Source organism: Herpailurus yagouaroundi, unplaced genomic scaffold (genome assembly GCF_014898765.1).
Source record: "Herpailurus yagouaroundi ecotype Mexico unplaced genomic scaffold, PumYag 67525, whole genome shotgun sequence".
Lineage (NCBI taxonomy): Eukaryota > Metazoa > Chordata > Mammalia > Carnivora > Felidae > Herpailurus > Herpailurus yagouaroundi.
Genome location: NW_024420331.1, coordinates 1,708,571 through 1,731,420, shown reverse-complemented (window position 1 = coordinate 1,731,420; position 22,850 = coordinate 1,708,571). Strand labels below are relative to the sequence as shown.

Sequence of the window (22,850 nt, the reverse complement as noted above, 5' to 3'; positions counted from 1 at the left end):
GTGGGCCCTGGCGCTCCACACGGTCAGTTTAGGTCGGATTCACGCCACACTGAGAAAAAAAAAAGGAAAAAAAAAAAAACCCAACCCTCAGAAATATTGAAGTACGGCGCCCCGCTCTGGTATAAGTTTTAGGGGACCTGGACTCTAGCAGTAGCTGGGAATATATAATTACAACGCATTTTGTTACTTTAGCGCTACAGTAGTTAAAATGGGAGTAGTTGTTATTTTGAGGAACAAGTAATTCTTGACACGGTATTGTCTGGGCCTTAACTGAGTTAATTTTAGGGATACAACAATGGTTTTTAGAAGACCCTAGTAACTGGCATGTAGATCAGCTCTACTGACGCTGAATGAGAAGGATCTATATTGGATTATCAAAATCAATTATCTGTATGGTTGTCCACAGCTATTTGATTGTAAAAGGGAGGGCCATCCTTTTGAGAAGCCCTGTTGAGGTTAATGTTGTGTCCTTCGTGATGGAAGGATTCAAACGTTGAGAACAACCTTAGGACATCTGGATAATATATCAAAATTAAAGTGATTTTTAATGTGAATTAAATGATATCTCAGTGAATATAGATGGGAAGATTTAGTGTTCAAAGCCTTGTAAAGTGACTAAGAAACTTGGCTGCTACAACTGAAGACTTTCTGCCATGTTGGGCAGTAGGTTGATTTAATCTGCCTTCAGGCACCTCAGAACTCCAGACCTTGTGAAGTTATGAGCAGAAACTTAGATGAGGATTTCGTTAAAAAAAAAAAAAAAAGAAGAAGAGTTTGGTGTAATTGGTCTGGAGATGTCAGCTCTGGTAAATGCTACTGAATTGCAAACTAAGCGAATTTCTTACCCCTAACATCTTTTCTACCTGTTGTGTAGTTAGGTTCAATTAATATTAGATAACTTATGTGGAACCGCTTTAAGACAATAAAAGCGCTACATACATTTTTATTTTTTGGCTAGAATGAATTATTCCATTGGCATTCTTGTCAGTAAACTGAGCTGAGAGAATTAGGGCTTAGTGAGACACTATTTAGGTGAGTGTAACAGGTTTAAGGAAAAGATGTATGGAAAAGTTCTTTGGACTTCTTAAACTATTCTGTTTCCGGGGGCTCCTGGGTGGCTCAGTCCGTTAAGTCTCTGACTTCTGTTCAGGTCATGATCTCACGTTCAGTGAGTTCAAGCCCCGCCTAGGGCTTGCTCTCTGTCTCTCTCAAAAATAGACAAACATTAAAAAAAATTTTTAAAAAACTATTCTTCCAAATCTTTGGAATTGAATAGGTGTTATTTGGAGAGTGGAAGTAAAAAAAAGGTTACTAGTCTATACAAATTGAATCTTGAAAAATATTTGCTTTGTATCTAAATATTTTACATTTGTTGAAAAGCCCTGATACTTTTTTTCATTTCAGTTTTCTACATTTTTGTCAAGAAGGTAGCCTTCAAGAACTTAATACGTTCCTCAAGGGGGGAAAAAGGATTAGAGCCATAGGAGATAAACTCGAGAGTGTTTTAAAGTACTTTATTAGGGTTTCAAAAAAAGATTAGTAAGTGAATGTCAATGTACCTTACCCACCTAATTTTTAAAATCAGGGTGCTTTTGGCTAATGGATTTGAAGCCAACATTTAAAGTTCTTCCCATAAGTTTAAATAATGGCAAATAACATAATTTCCAGTGCATTATAAAATGTTATTTTACACTCTTGCGTAAATGTATGCAACGGAATTATTTTCATACCTGTCATCCACTTAAAAAAAGCGAACTAGCTCTTTGATAGTCAAAGCTTTATATTATATTGCTATTCTATCCTTTATAGCAGTGGTTCTGATTTAGGGACTAGTGCTTCCTGGGGGACATTTGGCAATATCTGAAGACATTTTTGGTGTCATAACTACGGGGTGGAGGCTACTGGCATCTAGTGGGAAGAGGCCAGGGGTATTGCAAAACATCCTACAGTGCATAAGGCAACCCCCAACAACAAGGAATTAACCAGCCCAAAACGTTCTTAGTGCTATGCTGAGAAGCCGTGACCTACAGAATTCTACTCTTATGTAGTGTGGTTTCAGGAATGAAAGTCTTACTGGTTATCATTCTTTCCTGCAGCAAAAATGTGTGTGTATTTAAATTTATTGCATATCTTGCGGTCGTAAAGTTCTAAATGTTAAGTCAATCCAGAGAAACATTTTTTTGTAATCATTACAAGTATCCTCTGCTTTTTGAAAGTGTACGTTATGCCACTTTGCTTTTCTTTTTTTTTTTTTTTTTAAATTTTTTTTTCAACGTTTATTTTATTTTTGGGACAGAGAGAGACAGAGCATGAACAGGGGAGGGGCAGAGAGAGAGGGAGACACAGAATCGGAAGCAGGCTCCAGGCTCTGAGCCATCAGCCCAGAGCCCGACGCGGGGCTCGAACCCACGGACCGCGAGATCGTGACCGCCACTTTGCTTTTCAAAAGACCTACATTAGCACTTGTTTTTGCTAACCGAAAGAAATCCCAAGAGGATTTTTGCTTTTACTAATGAGGTGAAAAGAGAAAATAGCCTCAGCTCCCCTCCCTCAGCAGGGTTCACGCCGAGGGAGAGTGGCGCCACCAGGCTCCTTCCCCAGGAATAACACTCAGCATCTCAGCATCAAGCAGCCATAGCTTTTGAATAGCAACTCTGCTATATCTTCATCTATTTTGTGCATCTATTGGTGAGATATATTCTAAGGTATCAGAAAAGCCTAAGAGAAGTGGTTGTTTTGGGTCTGGGCACACTCACAAATTTTTCAATGTAAATTAATGGTAATTGCTTCTTCACTTTATGCCCTTTCGGCTTATGAAAGGTTTCATAGGAATGCTCTACTTTCGGATAGTGAGGGAAACCTGTATAACTATTACTAGTATATAGCTAATTAAAAGTATAAATATCCCAATTTTGAATAACTATGAAAGTAATATTTGATTACAATGTATTTCTTAATGAGATGGGGCTTTTTATCATTTAGCTTAAGTTTCCATGGATAGATAGTATTCATTGTTAGAATCTGACAAGAGTTCAACATCAGTTCTTTCTCTTTTATTTTTATTTATTTAAAAAATATTTTAAATATTTATTTGTTTTTTGAGAGAGAGAGAGACAGAGTGCAAGCAGGGTGGGAGCAGAGAGAGAGGAAGACAGTATCTGAAGCAGGCTCCAGGCTCTGAGCTGTCAGCACAGACCCCAGTGTGGGGCTCAAACTCACCAACTGTGAAATCATGACCTGAGCCGAAGCCAGATGCTTAACCAACTGAGCCCCCAGGCGCCCCTATTTTTATTTATTTTTTTAATATTTACTTATTTTGAGAGAGAGAGAAAGAGCAGGCATGTGAGGGCATGTGTGAGCAGGGGAGGGGCAGAGAGAGAGAGAGAGAGAGAATCCCAAGCAGGCTCCCTGCTGTCAACACAGAGCCCAACATGGGGTTCTATCTCATGAACCCTGAGATCATGACCTGAGCTGAAATCAAGAGTCAGATGCTTAACCGACTGAGCCACCAAGGTGCCCCTCTTTTATTTTTAGTTATGTAAAGGGCAGAACATCTTGTTCATTCAAGTTGATAGGAGCAAAAAGAATTTTAATATAGTAATGTCATCCAATTCTTTTTATTCCTTCTGAGTTATATGTCAAAAACCATTTAGAGTGATCTATCAGGATAACTTAATGACATATCAGTTACCTGCTCCAATTTAATCTGGTTTAGAAGTAAAGTACTAGAATCCCAACTTGAAAAATGATTCTACCTAGTCATCAATTTTCTCAGTATTGACTGTTTAGCACCTGGCAGTTATGTCCTAGAACAATGCACCATAGGAAGATTCGGGATGGGTCAGAAATAATTCCTCTTGTAAAGGCCAAAAGGGCAATCTCTGTGTACCTAAGTACCCAAATGTCTGATTTAAGTGATTGTTTATCAGTAGCTGTTGGACGGGTGGATAGATGAACATTTGAACGAATGAATACTTTAGGATTAAATATTATGGTAATAATCCAAGCTAGAAATCATGAGCGATAGCAAGAAAGTTGGAGAGAACATTCTGGATATATTCTGAAGACAGACGTAACAGAATTTTCTCAAGGTTTGGATGTGAGAGAAGGGGAAGCATCAGCAATCGCTGCATGTTTTTTGTCCTAAACCCCGGGGAGTTACCATTTACTGAGCTGGGGAGAAGGAGGAGGGAAGAACAGGGCAGCTACAAGTGCAGTCCCCTGTGCGTTTTCTCGGTGCCACAGTTGTATTTCCCAGCTTAACCGAGTTGTTGAAACCTGTGGGTTCTCTATCAAAATACATGTTGTATCGTTACTTCTGGTCTAATTAAAAGACTGATGCAATTGTTTTCCCACAAAATGATGGAGCCTTTCCCCTTGTTTCGAATTCGGGTGCCTCAAATTCAAACACTTGACAGTATTGTTAACTGTGTTACCAAGCGATGTTAATTATTTGATTTATGTATATTAGATGTTCCTTAAGGACAAGTTTTGTAGTTTAAAGTTGTTAAGTGTTTTAATAGATTATTTTAAAGATTTTATGTTTTGGGGATGCCTGGTGGCTCAGTCGGTTGGGCATCCGACTTCAGCTCAGGTCATGATCTCACGGTCCGGGAGTTTGAGCCCCACCTCGGGCTCTGTGCTGACAGCTCAGGGCCTGGATGGAGCCTCCTTCCGATTCTGTGTCTCCCTCTCTCTCTGCCCTTCCCCCACTCACACTCTGTCTCTCAAAAATGAATAAATGTTAAAAAATTTAAACATTTTATGTTTTTAAGTAATCTCTACACCCAGCAAGGGGCTCGAACCCACAACCCTGAGATCAAGAGTCACATGCTCCACTGACTGAGCCAGTCAGGTGGCCCATAGAATTTTAAACATGAATTTTAAATTTATTTATTTATTTATTTATTTATTTATTTATTTATTTAGAGTGTGTGTGTGTGTGTGTGTGTGAGAGAGAGAGAGAGAGAGAGAGAGAGAGAGAGAGAGAGAGAAAGAGAGAGAAGGAGAGGGGGAGAGATAGAGGGAGAGAGAGAATCCCAAGCAGGGTCCACACTGTCAGCACAGAGCCTGATGCAGGGCTCAAACTCACGAATTGTGAGATCATGACCTAAGCCAAGATCAAGTTGGCTTAACCAACATAGCCACCCAGGCGGTCCCTGTACTGTATTTTAAATCGATCATCCTCTACAGAGGTATTGTTTAGGACAGATTTAATAGTCAGCAATTGGCTCTTTTGGATATAAAATAGATTTCTCAAACTCCTAAACAGGAGAGCCATGATTTTGCTTCACATAACGGAATCCCAGCTTTCTGACTAGGTCAGAGTAATGCAAATTAGCTCAAATGCAAATGCAACTTGTAATTTATGATTTACGTTGACGCAGATGAACATGCAATGTTGCATAGAGTTTTCCACCTTGACAGGCGGATCCAGAGAGACACGTTTTTCTCTTAGTAAATGTTGAATACTTGTTTGTTTTTTTCCCAGTTTGTTTCAGCAGAGAAAATAGTATATGCAAAGACAAAAAAATTAACACCATTTCAACGGGAGGGCACTTACATACCCAGTTGTTAAGACCTTTTGAAAAGTGAACTGGAAATGTGTTTACCTGTGTAATGTTTTCAATACCTATTTTATGGATTGGCATACATACTGAGAATGCTCCTTATTCAGTTCCACCCATGTACAAGGTTCTGAGGATGTGGGTTCTTAGAGTTCGAAGGGGGAGACAGATGCATGCGTACCAACTTTATTACCATGTTGGTGGTAAATATGGAAATTGTAAGCAAATATTAAGGAGCATAAACAAGGAAGAAATTCCTGTAGCTACAGATGCCATCTTTGCATCGATCATGCTCCTCTTGGGAGAGGGGTTTGTGCGCACTAAGATAATTTTCCCTGTTTCTGCTGTTTCCCTCCTAAGCCTTGCCTCCCGTGTCTCCTACCTCTTGGCATCTCCGGGCTTGTGCAAGGGGTGGTCCTGCTGCCTCTGCAGGATGACAGCACCCGCAGCCCCCGCCGTCCTGTCTGAGAGAGTGTGTCAGAAAGCTCTGAGGTCCGCAGCTGCCCTTTCAGAGCAAAAGCATCCTCTGGGTAGCTGAAGCTTGGACTTCTTTCTAAGCAAGGTATGTTTTACCAGGATCCCTTCATGGAAGCCACATATATCCATAAAAGACCTGTCATAGACGTCAGCCTAATGGCTGTGCCAATTATGAGGACCAGCCACAGCCGAGGGAGGCCTTTTATGTTTTGCACTCGGGTATCAAACAGAATGTATAGTCAGTGCTCGAAATTAAATGGTTGAGACGTGTCGATTTTTTGTTTTTGTTATTTCCTTACAAAAGGGCTTATAAACCCTGTAGGTAAATAATTAAGATTTCCCATTTGGGGGAATTAAAGATTCTGGTCACCAAAATAAACAAGCAAAAACCCAAAATGCCTCTGGGGATGTTTCTGATTCTGTAGGTTGGAGGTGGGACATGAATCTTTGTAGCTCTTGCTCATTCCCAGGTGACCTTGCTGTTCAGAGTGTGGTCCATGGGCCGACAGCATCGGCATCAGCTGGTAGTTTGTTAACAGTGCAGACTCTCACAGATTCTCAGGCCCACGGCAGGCCTCTGTATCAGAATCTGCATTTTAACATGGTGCCAGCTGACGGGTGCACCGTGGCCCCTGGGCCACCAACTGTGAATAGCAAAGGTCGGATAGCCCTGAGAGGTTGTTTCTCTGTTCCGGTCTTGTCGGAGGTGATGGCGGCCGTTAGAGCTGGCTCCCCCCTGAGCCTTGACTTGCTGGTTGGTCCCTGCCAGTCAGTGACCTGCTCTTTGCCGTCCCCTGCCCCAGCGTGACTTGCCTGCCTTGCAATATTCCTCTGTACATCCCTGAATGGAAATACTACTTGGCTCTGCTCCAGAACATTCATTGTGAAAAAATGTAAAGAAGGCGAATGCCTAAACATCTGCTTACCTTCCTGCTTCCCTGCTTCCCACTCACTTCCCTCAGCTCCCACCTTGGCTAGCTCTCTTCCTCAGCGTCTTCTGGCAAACATGTGGGAGGCCAGAGCATCACCTCTGCACGGCACCGTGACAGGAAGGCTCCACACAGAGATTTAATGGCCCAGAAGAATGAATGGCGGTCGCGTGCCCTTGCTGGGTATAGTGGGACGTTATTTGGCAAGAGTCGCTGACCACTCTGATGGGTCAGGGCTGCACCTGGTGGTCCCGGACCGAGAGGAATCTACAAACATTCAGAAAGAAAGCAAGGACTGCAGCAATGTAATACATGTTAATGTGCTAGCCCAGCACCACACTGGCTGAAATTGAGCCAATCTTTCTCAGATTTTGCCCCCATCAGCCACCACTCATTTGTCTGCAAAAGATTATAGAGGCACCTGGGTGGCACAGTCGGTGAAGCGGCTGACTTCAGCTCAGGTTATGATCTCACAGTTTGTGAGTTCGAGCCCTGCATCATTCTCGGTGCTGACGACTCAGAGCCTCAAGCCTGCTTTGGATTCTCTGTCTCCCTCTCTGCCCTTCCCCTGCTCATGCTGTCTGTCTCTCTCTCAAAAATGAATAAACATTAAAAAAAATTAAAAAGAAGATTATAGAAGTATTATTAAACAATGCAAAGGGTTTGGAAAATAGAATAGCAAATATTCACCCACCATCCCACTGCCCTATTATATAGTTATATTTATATATGTATATTTTTCTACCTGTTGAAAACCATATGTGATTGGCGGAATAATGGACTCTCAAAGATGTTCATGTCCTAATTCCTTGAGGCTGGTAATTTGTCAGGTGACATAAAAATTTGGAAATTAATGTTGCAGCAGGAAAAAGTCTGCTTATTGTTGACTTTAAATATGGAGATTATCCGGGATTATCTGGGTGGGTCCAGTGTAATCACAAGAGTCCTTTAAAGTGGAAGAAAGAGGCAGGAGACTCTGAGGGAAATGTGACTGGAGGGAAGTCAGAGCAATTTGACGGGAATACTCAACTGGCCTTTGCTGACTTTGAAGGAGGGCAGGGCCGCGGGCCAACGAATGTGCGTGCCCTCCAGAGGTTGTGAAAAGCCAATGGATTCTCTTGTGCAGCCTCCAGAAGAGAAGGTAGCCTGGCTGCATACCTTGACTTTAGCTCAGTAGGACCTGTGTCGTCTAAAGTCCAAAATAGTAAGCTAATAAATATGTGTCATTTCAAGCAGCAGAGTTGTGGTAATGTGTTACAGAAGTGACAGAAAACTAATACGTCATATTTCTCATAGTATATCATGCCTGAATATTTTTTACGTTGCTATAGCTTTTATAATTATTTGAATGGGCATATCTTATTCTCTGGGGCTGAAGTACTGTCATTCCTTAACTCCACCTTCATTTGACCATCAGATGTGTGAAATGCTTTCTGTATTTTCCCTTTTTCATAGGTTTCATTATTTTCTAAGGCTATTGTATCAGAAATTACATCCGGACTTTGAATTTCTTCAAATTTTTTTGTAGTTAACTTAAAAAAAAATCTCCTAAGTCCACATGAAATTTAACTTGATAGCTGACACAAAATAAGAATATACTTTTTTCCTAATCTATTTTTTCCAACAGCATATGTAACATGATTTTTTTCTCTTCTGTTGTTTTTCATGCATTATTAAATCTTCAATTAAAAAATAAGCTCATTTTTGGGCTACTGATTCTCCTCTTGTATTAATTAACTTTTGTCTGTTCTTGAACCACTGCTGCACTACTTGAATTCTTGTTGCTTTATAATACATTTAAGTTCCTGTGAGGACTAGTCTTCTCCCTTATTACACTTTAAAAAATAATTTTTTTTGTTAAAGGTTTTATTTATTTATTTAAGTTCAGAAACGAGTCTATTTTTTTTTGTTATGCATCAACTCCTCTACTTTTTATTTGTTTAATTTTATTTTTTAAAATTTACATCCAAATTAGTTAGCATCTAACGCAACAATGATTTCAGAAGTAGATTCCTTAGTGCCCCTTTCCCATTTAGCCCATCCCCCCTCTCACACCCCCTCCAGTAACCCTCTGTTCTCCATATTTATGAGTCTCTTCTGTTTTGTCCCCCTCCCTGTTTTTATATTATTTTTGTTTCCCTTCCCTTATGTTCATCTGTTCTGTCTCTTAAAGTCCTCATGTGAGTGAAGTCATAGGATATTTGTCTTTCTCTGACTAATTTCGCTAAGCATAATGCCCTCTAGTTCCATCCACATAGCTGCAAATGGCAACATTTCGTTCTTTTTGATTGCTGAGTAATACTCCATTGTGTGTGTGTGTGTGTGTGTGTGTGTGTGTGTGTGTGTGTGTACCACATCTTTTTTATCCATTCATTCATTATTGGCCATTTGGGCTCTTTCCGTACTTTGGCTATTGTTGATAGTGCTGTTATAAACATGGGGGTGCATGTGTCCCTTCGAAACAGCACACCTGTATCCCTTAGATAAATGCCTTGTAGTGCAATTGCTGGGTCGTAGGGTGATTCTATTTTTAGTTTTTTGAGGAACCTCCATATTGTTTTCCAGAGTGGCTACACCAGCTTGCATTCCGATTCATTTATTTTGAATGTTTATTTATTTTTGAGAGAGACAGAATGTGAGGAAGGGGAGGGGAGGGAGACACAGAATCTGAAGCAGGATCCAGGCTCTGAGCTGTCAGCACAGAGCCCGACATGGGCCTCGAACTCCCAAACTGTGAGATCATGACCTGAGCCGAAATCAAGAGCCAGGTGCTTAAGCCACTGAGCCACCAGGTGCCCCTAAAGATTTTATTTTTAAGTAATCTCTACACCCCGCATGGGGCTCAAACTCACAACCCTGAGATCAAGAGTTGCATGCTCTACTGACTCAGCCAGCCAGGTGCACCTACACTATTTTTTAAAATAGTACATACTTTAAACATTTAAACTTTTTTTAAAAAAAATTTGTTTTTCCTTTGAGGTATAGTTGACATATAACTTTATATTAGTTCTTGGACTTATTATACTTTCACTTATTTTCTTAATTAATATTTTCAGATGAGTCTTAATTTATTGTTTCTAGCTCCTGGGGAAATCCCATTGAGAGTTTTTGGTGTCTGTTGCCTTGGAAAAGCCCTTCAAAACCCATAGGCATGCGGTCAAAGCCCTCAATCTTGTGGTCCCACTTTTCCTATTTCCATTTTTCACCAGCTTAAGTTATAACATTAGGCTGTTTTTTTTTTTTCATAGCTTGATTGTTTTTGATCTTAAGTCTTTGTGTGTCCTTTTCCCAGTCCAGGTTGCACTTTTCACGGTGACGTGATGTGTGATTTGTCTTACACGCTTTTCCTCAGCAGCTTGGTATGCGAGAGCGTGAGCTTTGGAATCGGACAGCCCTGGGCTTGAATCTCAGCTCTGCTTCTCACTAGCTGGATGGCCTGGAGTGAGTCACTCGTCTCCTTGAGCATCACTTTCCTCTTTGGAACGAAGTCAACAGTTTTCTTTGCATGGTTGTCAGTTGGATTATAGCTGATGTATACAAAGAATCTAGGAAGATCCCTGACACTTAGTAGGCCATCAATTGAATATCACTGTTCATCTTAGGACTTTTTTGGTCTACCCTCATTAAACCATAAATTCTTTTTTTTTTTTAATATATGAAATTTATTGTCAAATTGGTTTCCATACAGCACCCAGTGCTCATCCCAAAAGGTGCCCTCCTCAATACCCATCACCCACCCTCCTCTCCCTCCCACCCCCAAACCATAAATTCTTTAAACATAATGACGGTTCATTCTTTTTAAATGTATACCCTATGGAGCCTAGGATATAATAGGTGCTTACTAAACATTTACTATTTCGACCTCATCCTCCCATTCATTTTCCCAGGTTCCTGTTGCAGCCCCATCTCCTTTGTGACTCATCCTCACCACCTTTACCACACTTAACCTGGGTGAGTGAGTACAGTTGATGTAAAATGGAGGATACGGGAGAAAAATAGTGGTTCATGGAGATGATCCATTGGATCCCTTTTAGCTCTAACTTTTTATGTGATTTTGGAATTTTCTGGGGAAGGAGTTATTACTGAGCTCTTGTTAATGTGCCCAAATGTTCCACATATGCTAGGGCTTGTTATGCCATTTAAAACTCAACCCAGAATGAGAAAATATTTGCAAAAGACATATCTGATAAAGGACTGCTATCCAAAATATACAAAGAACTCTTAAAACTCAACAATAAGAAAACAACCCAATTAAAAAATGGGCCAAGGACCTTAACAGACACATCACTGAAGACAGTGTGCAGATGGTGAACTAAACATATAAAAAGATGCTCTACATCGTATGTCATCAGGGAAATACAAATGAAAAGAACAACAGGCCTCTTTGGCCAAAATCTGGAACAGTGGCAACACCAAATGCTGGCAAGAATGTGGAGCAACAGGAGCTTTCTCATTCATTACTGGTAGGGATGTGAAGGGCTGTAGCTACTTTGGAAGACAGTTTGGCAGTTTCTTATAAAATCAAGTATACTCTTACCATATGATCCAGCACTTGCATTTGTTGGTATTTATGCAAAGGAGTTGAAAGCTTATGTCCACACAAAAACCTGCAACCACATATAGACAGCAGCTTTATTTGTAACTGCCCAAACTTGGAAGCAACCAAAACGTCTTTCAGTAGGCAAATGGATAAACAAACAGCAGTCCATGCAGACAATAGAATATTATTCAGCACTAAAAAGAAATGAGCTATCAAGCCATGAGAAGCTATGGAGGAATCTTCAATGCACATTACTAAGTGAAAGAAGCTGATCTGTAAAGGGTCCATACTGTAGGATTCCAACTATATGACACTCTGGAAAAGGCAAAACTATAGAGACAGTAAAAAAAAAAAAAAAGTCAGTGTTTGCCAGGGAGTGGGGCAGAGGGGGTGGGGAACGAATAGGCAGAGCACAGAGAACTTTTAGGATAGTGGAACTACTCTGTATGATACTATAGTAATAGATACGTGTCATTATACATTTGTCAAAACCTTTAGAATGTCCGACACCAAGGGTGAACTGTGTGGTAAACTATGGACTTTGGGTGACGACGATGTGTCAGTGTAAGTTCATCATCTGTAACAAATGTACCACTCTGGTGGGGATGTTAAAAATGAGGGAGGCTGTGCATGTGTGGGGCAGAGGATATAAGGGAATTCTTTATACTGTCCTCTCAATTTTGCTGTGAACCTACAACTACTCTAAAAAAATCTTCAAAGAAGATCCCCAAAACTCAACCCAACACTTACCATATTATATGCATTTTTAGAATAAGGAAAGGGAAAGACAGAGGTTAAGTGGCAGAAGCAGGACTTTCACCTCGATTTCTCTACTTCCAAAGCCTGCGGTCTTTCTACCCTATCAGTCAAAATGGTGCAACACTGACAGTGCCTTGTCCACAACCTCTTGGTTTTCACTCTTCACATACGTGGCATACATGCTTACGGATTCCTATCGAGAGCCCCTTTGCTTCTCCACCTTCTCAGACTGCAGAGGTGTTCTTGGCCCATGTGCCAAGTAGTCTAGAAAGACCAGGAGTCAATATCTGGGAGATCAGCCCTTGAAAATGGTGGGTGGGTATCAGTGGATAACTGTTCCAACCTCCTCACCCGGTAAGAAAGACAGTGGGCAGTTTTTAAGAATTAGTTCATCATGGGAGTTTGAGAAACGCTATTCTATGGCAAGGAGTTGATAAACTATAGCCGTTGGGGTGGCTGCCTGGTTTTGTAACTAATGTTTTATTGGAACACCGCCATACCCATTCATTTATGTATTATCCATGCTTTTGGTCTACAGTGGCAGAATTGAGCCTTTGTGACAGACAACGTGTGGCTCCCAAAGCCTGAAATATTCACTCTCTGCCCTTACAGGGAAAGTTGAGCCAAGCCCTGTTGTACTCTGTCTCCCCTGGTTCCCCAGCTGGCTTGAGCTCCACAGTGTTAGCTTGCTTGCTAACATACCTTCTATCAACTCTTTTCCCTTCCCTGTCTCATTCTTTCACTCCCTGCCAGTGTTTCCAAAATGTCCTAAAGAAATGACTTATACTCACATTCTTGACCCAAAGTGAAGTTTTGGGGGAGCCCACCCAATGCACACATCACATGCTTGTTTGTGCTGATCCCAGGACAGACTTACGAGCAGAGCAGGGACCACTTTCTAGCCATGTCAACTTAGGAACAACAATTCCCCTATCACATTCCTCCCACCCCCACCGTCCTGTCTCTTCTGTAGCACCATTTTCAAATTCAACCTTGTGGGTATGACTTTTTCTGGTTCATATATTCTTTCTTATTGAATACCACCGCTGCACCAGGGATGGTGGAGGAGAGGGTAAGGAGCAGCAGGAGGAAAGAAAACCCCATATTGTCCTAGATAGGATGCTCCCTTTTTACAACAGAAGCCTGCTTGGAGCCGATCCCAAGGTGCCCATGCACCTGAGTCATGGCCAGTTGTTCTCAGCCTCCTAGGACATGGCCAAGTCATTGCTCACCCCCACTGTTATAGCTGCTGCTTTCATTTGTCTCTGTCTACCCCTCCTAATTACTTAGGTCACTTCAGGCTTTAATTCTGTCTTCTAAAGTGTAACACAGCCATAATTAGGCCATATGTTAATTAGCAAAATGACGTCTTGTCACTCGTGAGAGATGTGGATCATCCCAGAAAGTACCATAGAAAGGGCAGTTCAGCACGAAGAGAAAGTCTAAGGAGGCTGAAGTGACTATCTAGCTGAAACCACCTTAGAGAGCAGGGGAAAATGGCAGGATGCAAGAGGGCAAAAGGATGGGGTCGCACAAAGAAAAAGAGCTAGAATTGACCTCTTTTCCACTCCAGGAATGAGATGTAAGCCGGGAGACAAGCCTGAGGCTGAAAAGCCACCCGGGATGGCAGAATCTTCTGAAGGACTGGAGGCGGCCAGGGCTGAGGTCAAGGCCCCGATGGAGGCTACAGGCAAGGTGAGTGTCAGGCATGCTCCCGTCTGTTACTCCTGGAAGCGTGTGGGGATGCCAATCAAACATCAAGGCCATTCTTTGTTTATGTGGCCACTCTGAGTGTCTTCCAGGAAATCTGGAAGAGTGGTGTTCTGGTAGCTTGGAGGCCGTTTCTACATGCTAATTACTTACTTAATGTTCCCCATTTTCTGTTAACTTATTTTGTGACATTCTTGGGAAGACAGAGTTGGAGAGAGGATTGGGCAGGTCATGATAATTTCCTTTTTCAGATAGTGTCACCTTTATCACTCAGGAGACAGTTTTCCAGGAAACTAATTACTCAGGGAATTCACGACTGGGTACAATGACATTTGAATTATTAAGATATTAACCTTCCTCCAGTTTGCTCTCAAAACATGATGTGATGAGAACTTGTTCTGTCATCACCCAACTAATGGATGAAAGGGACCAGGACAGCCGTTTCAAGTTGTGTATTTGCCTGGATTTTAGGAAAAGGCATTTGACATAGGAACTCAAAGCGTATCAAAGGGAGAATTTTGAGGGGTAAAGTTTGTGTTAATATTGCTTCTTCTTCTTATTGGATTTATGTAGTGGTTCCTACTATGCTCCAAACCTTTACAGGCATTACTTCTCATACTCCTGCCAATCCTTAAAGGAAAGTATTATTATTCTCATTCAACGTGAGGCTCACACATGTTGGATCATATTCAAACATCACATTGCCAGCTGAGGTGAACTTGAAATCTATGATATTTGTCTCTAAACTCTAAAATTTGAGCCTGTATCAGTATGCCGGGGTCAGCAAACTTTTTCTGTAAAGGGCCAGATAGTATTTTCAGTTTGCCGGCCACATGGTATGTGTTGCAACTACTCGTTTCTGCTGGTAGAGCACGTAGGTAGCCATAGACGATACGGCAACGAATGAATATGCCATGCCCTGGTAAAACTTTATTTACGCCCACTAAGATTTGTTTTTAACATAATTTTCACGTATCATGAGTTATCATTGTCCTTTGGAATTTTCCCCCCAACTATTTAAAAAATGGTAAAGTCATTCTGTTCACGGGCCATACATACTAAAGGCCCAAAGCAGGAGACAGCCCAGGTTTGGCCCATAGGCTGTAGTTGGCCGGGCCCTGCCCTCCACAAAAGTGTGTATCTAGCAATGACTTCTAAAAACAAGTAGAAGCAACTGAGCTGTGTCTTTTACCTGAGGAAGTCAAGTCATCTACAGGAAAGGTTATTAAATCCTTTAGGACACAGAAGCCGTAGGAAATGATACTCCTCATTCTGACTGTGCCATCAAGTTTAATGTAGACATGTAGATACATCTCAAGAACTTCTGGGTCTCGCTCGCCTCATCTCCTGAATGAGACATACCCCTAACAGCTCCACTGTTCTTTGATTCTACACATAGTATGCCTGCACCAAACAATTTCCATAAAATCGGGATTGAAATCTAAGACAATTCCTTGGCCGATGCCATCGTCCACGTGGGGAAGACGGGGGGAGAAGCACGTTCGTGTATGCCAGCAGTAGTTTGGTTGTGGACAAGTTAAGTTTGAGGCCGTAATAGACATAACCGGAGACAGTTGCATGTAAGAACCTGGGATTGGCAGGGCGAGGCAGGACTAGAGATTGTATTTAGAAGTGGTTGAAGGGGCGCCTGGGTGGCGCAGTCGGTTAAGCGTCCGACTTCAGCCAGGTCACGATCTCGCGGTCCGTGAGTTCGAGCCCCGCGTCAGGCTCTGGGCTGATGGCTCGGAGCCTGGAGCCTGTTTCCGATTCTGTGTCTCCCTCTCTCTCTGCCCCTCCCCCGTTCATGCTCTGTCTCTCTCTGTCCCCCCCCCCAAAAAAATAAATAAATGTTAGAAGTGGTTGGCATGTGCACTGATCTGGGTATATCATAGCATTGAGTAAGAGCTTTTAGGGCAAAATTTCATAACCTTTGGCACTATTAACACCTGGGATGGGGATAATTCTTTGTCGTGGGGGCTGTCCCATCCTACAGTCTACAGTGTAGGGTGTTTAGCAGCATCCCTGGCCTCTACCCACCCCACCCCCAGCTGTGACTACCTAAAATGGCTCCAGACACTGCCACATGTCCCGTGGGGTGAAAATCACCCTTGGTTAAGAGAGAATCACTGTCTTAAGGAAAAGGCTGAGGGTGGTCCCAAAGGTCCACAGCTTTGGAGGTCAAAAAGAAGAGGACAAGACGGGAAAAGGGATTGAGAGGAATGGCCAGTGAAGTAGGAGAAAAACCCAGCTGTGAGTCCCCAGCTGTTTAGGCTGGACTTGGTGTAATAGTTGATGAAAGGCAGAGGTGGAGGTAATGGCCCATAGCTCAGGGCTGAGCCCCCCGCTGAGCTCCACCATGTTTCCTTCCTGGGACCCCCAGTGGTAGTAGAAGGGACAAGGGCACATGGAGCATTAAGGTCATACATTTTCTAACTGCACGGAGCCTGAAGACACTGCAGTGGACAGAGTGTTTTCTGGTAGGGGAACTAAACTAAATAGCAGGTTAAAAGTAACATTTACAAACCAAAGATAGAGACCTTTCTGTGTTTCTTCTTCTTTCTGATTTTATTTTTAGAAATAATCCTCAGAGGATAAAAATGTTATTGTCTGGGTGCAGGAGAAAAGCAAGAACAGAAATAGACTTGCTTTCCTCCTAAACCAAAGCAACACGAACTCAAGACCTAGGGCTTTTGCTGTCCTGAGCTGCAGGATGGATCGTCTTTGTTTTGTGATCTCTTCACTCACTTCGTGTCTAACGGTAGTAAAAAAAAAAAAAAAAAAAAGTGAAGACGTGTGAACTTGTGTGAACTTTCTCTTTATACATTTGAAAATTGAAGAGCTATGACTTAATGAAGGCCCAATATAAAGATTTTAAAAATCAGTCCCTCATACTGAAATTGATGTCATCAGACAAGAGTTCCCGTTAGGCACATGCCTGATGGTAAAGGACCAAAACAAGGGGAGATGTATGCTTTCTCCTTTTTTTTATATGTGTTCTCATTCCAAAAAGGAGATCGTAAGTTTACGTCATGAGGTTATTATGTAAAATTGCCTAACAGTGTCTAGTGCCTAGTTGGGCTTTCATAAATGTTTTAAAATAATAACATGTATCCTGGTTGTGGTGGTGGTTTCACATGTCTAAACATGTAATAAAATTACATAGAACTAGACACTGAATCCCCACCCCGAAAACAGGATAGCAAAAGAGTGAAATCCAATTAAGGTTATTAGTTAACAGTATTCTATCAATGTCAATTTCTGGTTTTGACAGTGTACTATAATTATGGAAGATGTTCTCATTTGGGGAAGCTGGCTGGCTGCAGGTACACAGAACTCTATATTGTTTTTGCAACTTCTTGTCTTAAACTATGTCAAATAAAAAAGTATTAAAACCCCAAAGAATGAGATTTTAAAATAGATTGAAAAGCGGCCGTTTGTGACTATTGCGCATCTCTGGATCCTTTTGTTTTGTCGTAGATTCATTTTTATTTTATTTTTTATTTCAATGGAGATTCCTATCACGAGTAAACCGAATTAGGAGGTTTTATTTATAAATGACCAAGCAGAATCAAATCACTGTATGTTTAGGCTAATGCAATAGGTTATAACCCAGATCGTGAACCTGAATTGATCTTAATAAATATGCAGTCATGCAGCCCAATGACAGGTGAAAGTCTGAAATTAAACAGGATTACCATTTAGCCTTTAGTCTTGGAATATTTTATTTTTGGATGGTCCAAGACTCATCTAAGTTTGCCAAAGATTGAAATTTTCACACAACACATCCTTAAATTCCCCGAGAAGTAGAAAGTAGAGGTGGCTTATGTACTTTTTTAGGTGAGAATTTCTACTTCAGCAGACTTTGGGGAAGGCAAGCCTCCTCTATCTTGCTGATATGCCTGAGATGTGATCTATTTATATTACAAACCATATGCAGAGCCTGGCAAGCCTTTCTGTAAATGAGCTCATCGGTTCTACCCTAAAATAGGAGGCTGAAAGGAGGGTGCCAAAGACATTAGGGACCTTTCACAACCATTACACCTCTTGGTGGTGATTGAGCAGGAAGGATAAACAAAATCTATGGGTTCTGATAGGAAGGATAAATAATAAATACCTGTCAAGGGGAACAACATTCTTTCCTTGCTCTTTGCCATCAAAGTCAAGTTCTTAAAGACTCGAGTACTTTTTAATGGATTTTCCTTTTTTGTGTATCGTACAAATTGCAAGTAAAGATAATTTCAAATTTGTCGTACTGATGGGCCTCCTTCAAAGTGTGATGAGTTTTATCTAGAGCTTCATTCAGAGCAACCAGTATTTATAGAACATTCTATCCAGTGTTAAGTAATTAGATTTATCTGTAAGGAAATAGAGAAGAGCAGTTGCTGACCTTAAAAGGCTCCCAGACAAGTAGGAAAGAGATGAGAAAACAAAGAAGTGCGTTACAAAATGGCAAGCACGGCGAGAGAGGCACATGCAAGGTTCAGAGAAAGGAGTAAGAGGGGGATCATTAACCATGTAGGACATCATGTCCCAAACTGGGCCTTCAAAAGCACGCATTCTTGGAGTGTGTCGTTTGCCACAAGAATGTAGAAAGGTTGTGTCTTCGTTAGGGGGAAATTATATGTATGCATATGCACACGTAAATATGTAATTTTTCTAGTTCTCTGGATGTGTGTGTATGAAAAAATTTCTTTTATTGCAGTAAGAACATTTAACATGAGATCCACCCTCTTAACAAATTTTGAAGTGCACGTTGCAGTAGTGTTGACTGTAGGCACAGTGTCGTACCGCAGGTCTCTAGAGCTCACTCATCTTGCAGAATCGAATCTTTATACCCGTTGAGTAGGATTTTGCCATTTCCCCCTCCCCCAGCCCCTGGCAACCACTCTTCTACTCTCTGCTTTTATGAGTTTAACTACTCTAAGTTCCTCATATAAGCGGAATCATAAAGTATTTGCCCTTCTGTGACTGGCTCATTTCACTTAGCAGAATGTCCTCCAGGTTCATTTATGTTGTAACAAATGATAGAATTTCCTTCTTTTTAAAGGCTGAATAACATTCCATTGTATGGATCGACCACACTTTCTCTATCCATCCATCCATCCCTGGACATTTAAGTTGTTTCCATAGCTTTGGTATTGTGATTTGGATGAACCTGTATGTTATCGAATAGCCATGCCCACATGAACTATTCAGACAAGAGTTTTGCTTTAGTTTGGATAGAGGGAAGTGGATAAGAAAACTGACTTATTCCACAGCACAGGGTAGCTGGAAACATGGAATTCAAAGAACCTGAACTAGGGGGTATCTGGGTGGCTCGGTTGGTTAAGCGTCTGACTCTTGATTTCAGCTCAGGTCATGATCTTACGATTCTTGAGATCAAGCCCCACCGGAGCTCGGGATTCTCTCTTTCTCTCTCTCTCTCTCTGCCCCTCCTCTGCTTGCACGTGCACCTGTGTGCTCTCTCTCTCTCGATACATAAAACTTAACAACAACAACGATGACAACAACAACAACAACAACAACAACAACAACAACAACAAAGAACCTGAACTAGAACATCAGTGGCAAATTGTGAGTTCCAGGGGATGTTCTGCAGAGATACCATCTTTATTTGTTCCAACTAGCAACCCTTCCTTAACAGGAAGTGTGGTAGTACCTATTCAATGAAGAGTTAGTGTACTCCTGACCTCAACCACAACTGGTTAAGAAGTCCATTCAGTTTCTGAATAATGCCCCAGTGCTTACCCTTCCTTTAACTGAACAGGAAAGCTGTGTCTGTGACAGACCCTTTCCCCTCTCCATATTCTTGTAATAAGCAAGGCAGCGTCAATTTTAATACTTTAATGAAAAGGCCAGAGGAGTTATAGGTACATTGACAGTATATGAATCAGAAATTGCATTCAGCCGCTAGTAATAAAATCCCATAAAAAGGTGGCTTAAAGTATGGCTTTATTAGTCCAGAGTGGGTTGTCTAAGACTGTTATGGTAGTTACATGATATAACTAGGGACCCATACTCCTTTTGACTCTGTGCTTTGACATCCTTGTCCTCCTGTTCTCAAAAGGGCTGTCAGAATTCTAGCCGTCGTATGTTCATTTGGGGCATAAAGAAGGGGGAGAGCAAAGAGAAAAGAAGGTATATGCAAACCCCTAAAATTGCCTTCCTAGAAGTCCCCTTCAGTGACTTTTACTTACATCGCATTGACCAGGACTCTCTCAAATACTCCTAGTTGTAAAGGAAACAGGAAATGTCATTTTTAGCTTGTCACATTATCCCTTCAAATAATCTCAAGGTTCAAGTAATACAGAAAAGAGAAAATAGATATCTGGTAGACAGCCAGTAGCCTCTGAACATTGAGATCTCATTGTCATTGGGCTTTTGATCCGACTTGAGCAGCTACCTACTTCCAAACTTCTTGATTTATGAAAGGCAAAACCCCTATTCGTTAAAGGTACTGTTATTTAGATGTTTGTTATTTGCAGCTAAACATATTCCTAACTGAAACAAATGTAAACTCTGCTTTCAATAACACTTAAAATTGACTCATTTAGGGGTGCCTGGTTGGCTCAGTCGGTTATGCAGACAACTCTTGATGTCAGGGTCTTGAGTTTGAGCCCCACATTGGGTGTAAAGATTACTCTCAAAAAATTTTTTTTAAGGGGAGTGGCTCAGTTGGTTAAGTGTCTGACTTCGGCTCAGGTCATGATCTCACAGTTCATGAGTTCGAGCCCCACATTGGGCTCTCTGCTCTTAGCACAGAGCCTGCTTCAGATCCTCTGTCTCCCTTTCTCTCTGCCCCTTCTCTGTTCGTTCTCTCTCTGTCTCTCTCCCTCCCTCTCTCTCTCAAAAATAAACATTAAAAATTTTTTTTTACTGAAAATTGACTACTTTACCAGGAATCACAAATTCAAATATATTCAGAGCTAGATAGGCAATGTGAGTGAGTGATGTTGGTTAGGAAAGAGCTCACGACAACCTGGAGAGCAAGTAGCCAATTTAAAGTGGGCTGCTGCTGGACTAAGAGGGTTGTTTTCATACAGGATGACCGACCCCTGTTACCAGATAAAGACATTTCAAGAGAAGGAGAAAGCTGGATCTTTTTTTTTTTCTTTAGTACATTTTATTTCTAAGTAATCTCTGCACCCAACATGGGGCTTGAACTCACAATCCTGAGATCAGGAGTCACACGCTCCACTGACTGAGCCAGCCAGGCACTCCAGAAAGCTGGATCTTGATGTGTATCACAGGGTCAGAGAATCCCTTTCACACCACATTGTAGATATGAAGAAATTAAGCTTATTTATATAGTCCATAATTTTGGCCTCTCCCCACTTCCTTCCTCTCGTTAGGGAAAAACCGTAAGAAGATACCAGCAACACCTGAGCGTCAATCTTGTGTAAGTGTTACTGCACTCTGAAATTTTAGGAAATGTTGTTTTCTTCTTTTCTAAAGTATTAAGGTATAATTCAAATGCCATAAAATTCACCTTTGAAAGTTTATAATTCAGTGGTTTTTAGTATATTCCTAAAGTTGTACAACAATTGCCACTATCTAATTCTAGAACATTTCATCACCTCAAAAAAAAAAAAAATCAAAAACAAAAAACCCATACCCATTAGTAGTCACTCTCCTCACCCCAGCCCCTGGCCACCACTAATCTACTTTCTGCGTCTATGGATTTGTGTGCCCTAGACATCTCCTATAAATGGAATCATGCGGTATGTGGCTCTTTGTGATTGGCTTCTTTCATTTAGTACAGTGTTTTTTTAGCAATTATCCGTGTGTAACATGTATCAATACTTCATTCTTTTTTATGTCAGAATAGTATTGCATTGTATGTGGCTAGACCACATCCTGTTTACCTGTGAGTTGATGGACATTTGAGTTGTTTCCACTTTTTGGCTATTATGAATAATGCTGTTATGAATGTTCACATATAAGTCTTTATGTAGACATATCTTTTTGCTTCTCTTAGGTATATACCTAGGAGTGAAATTGCTGGGTGAAATAGGAACTTTGTGTTTAACTTTTTGAGGAGCCGCCCAACTGTTTTTCAAAGCAGTTGTACCAATTAACATTCCCTTCAGCAGTGAATGAGGGTTCCAGTTTCTCCCCCTCTTTGCCAACTCTTGTCATTGTCTTTTTGATTATAGCCATCCTAGTGAGTATGAAGTGGTATCTTATTGTGGTTTTGATTTTTTTCCTTCATGGCTTATGTTGAACATCTTCTTATGTGCTTACTGGCCATTTGTATATCTACTTTGGAGAAATGTCTATTTAAATCCTTTACCTACTTTTAAAAATGGGTTAGGTCTTTTTATTATTGAGTTGTAAGGTTTTTATATAGTTTGAAACATATGTTATTATCATATTTTATGGATGATTTCAACCATTTTAACAAATGGTTGAAAATTGGCAACTAATATGGTTCTGGTTCAAACTAATATAAAAATACTCAGTCTCCTACTTCTTTTCTCCCTAGAATAGCACTGAGGTTGGTGGGGCAGGGTGTAACTTTTGTAACCTCTTGGCAGGAGGGAAGTGTCAGGCTCTTTGGATCTTCTTCTGGGCTCACTTCTTTGATGGGAGAATTGGTGATGTGGCCACTCTTGGCTCGTGAGGGTCTTGTGTGGCTCTGGCTGCTTTGGCCTTAGATCTCCCTCTGTTGTCACTGCAGATTCATCTGTGGTCTGACCCTGACTTTCATTTGGCCCTTAGTCCATTTGGGCTGCTCTAATAAAATACCAAAGACTGGGTATCTTATAACAACAAAAGTTTATTTCTCACAGTTCTGGGAACTGGAAGTCCAAGATACAGGTGCCAGTATGGTCACATGAGGGTCCTCTTCTGGGTCACAGACTTCTC

The 22,850-nt window shown here is 41.2% G+C and overlaps 1 protein-coding gene across 2 annotated transcripts in view; it reads left to right on the top strand.

Moving 5' to 3' along the window:
* Nucleotides 1-22,850, top strand: part of FRMPD4 (FERM and PDZ domain containing 4) — an 868,248-nt gene that overhangs the window by 1,247 nt on the left and 844,151 nt on the right. For both annotated transcript variants that reach the window (XM_040467604.1, XM_040467603.1), the window contains exons 2-3: nucleotides 5,928-6,129; nucleotides 13,846-13,967. The gene's annotated coding sequence lies outside the window, so the exon portion shown is untranslated. The remainder of the gene's footprint in view (nucleotides 1-5,927; nucleotides 6,130-13,845; nucleotides 13,968-22,850) is intronic.